This window comes from Pygoscelis adeliae, unplaced genomic scaffold (assembly GCF_000699105.1).
Source record: "Pygoscelis adeliae isolate BGI_AS28 unplaced genomic scaffold, ASM69910v1 Scaffold75, whole genome shotgun sequence".
Taxonomy (NCBI): domain Eukaryota; kingdom Metazoa; phylum Chordata; class Aves; order Sphenisciformes; family Spheniscidae; genus Pygoscelis; species Pygoscelis adeliae.
Genome location: NW_008824772.1, coordinates 2391897 through 2393083, shown reverse-complemented (window position 1 = coordinate 2393083; position 1187 = coordinate 2391897).

Genomic DNA, 1187 nt, shown 5'->3' with positions numbered 1-1187 from the left:
AGCCCGGGGCTCCTCCCCGCGGCCCCCCCCGACAGCCCGGGGCTCCTCCCCGCGGCACCCCCCCAGGACCACCCTGGCCACAATTGTAAATACTTCACCAGGGTCGTGAACATGGGGACATGGCTAGGATTGAGTTAACTTCATCTTTCTTTTCACGCCCCCCCCCCCCCTTTGCATTTCACGTGCTAATATTAGCACTGTCATAGCAATATCGTGTATGTTGGGCAGATAGGTTTGGCTAAAGCAGTGTTTGGGGTTCATCAGTGGTGTCTGATACACTGAGGACTGCATAGCTGAATTAGGAGAACTAATAGCTGTATGTATTCAGCTGATGTATGATAGTAATAACTAACTGTTCTTTGAGCTGGGTGTTATTTATTGCACCAATATAGGACACATAAGATTATACAGTGCTACAGCTCCACCCAGCTGAATGGCACAAAATGGAACTGGTTTGTGATCTAGATCTCTGCTTAAAATAACTCCCAAACTTGGAGGAGATGAGAAAAATCTATTGACCTTTGTTATTTTAGCATGTGTGTATCTAAAAAGTCTTCTTCAGTCTCTGCAGCCGAGCTTAAGCTCATAATTACATTTGAACATGTAATTGATGACTGTTGCATGTTGACTTCATTGTGACTTTTCCCACTCAAGAGTTAATTGTGTCTTCCAGATCCCTCCTCAACCAGTCCAGTGCTTAACTAATGTCAATGATTTAGGGGTTTTTATTTTTCTGCTGCTTAACCTAGCCATGCTTTCTTTGAGGGTTATATAGATAAATAGTCCAATGTGTCGCTTTGAAGGAGGAAGAGATATAGGACATCTCCAAGCAACTAGAAATGACTGCAGAGACCATCCGCCTCTTGAAGAAAGATCTCAGTAAAGCAAAGGTACACATTGTGCATTCACTACCTGCAGTTAGCTTCTGTTTCCACTGCCAGCTGGAGACATGATTGACTCCAGCATAGCCTTCCAGCCCAGAGCAGGAATTTGCCTTTTTGTTTCCTTCTCTTGCTGTCACAACTCTGTTTTTATCGATGAGAATGAGCTATGGCACCAGCTGTACTAACTCCTGTCTTGGCTGGCACAAAGGCCACTGGAGTTGTGCATTGTTGCCTTGTTCTGCCTACCCCGGGAGCAGCCTGAATGTTTCTGGAACTCTTAGATGCAAAATGCAAATCATAAAG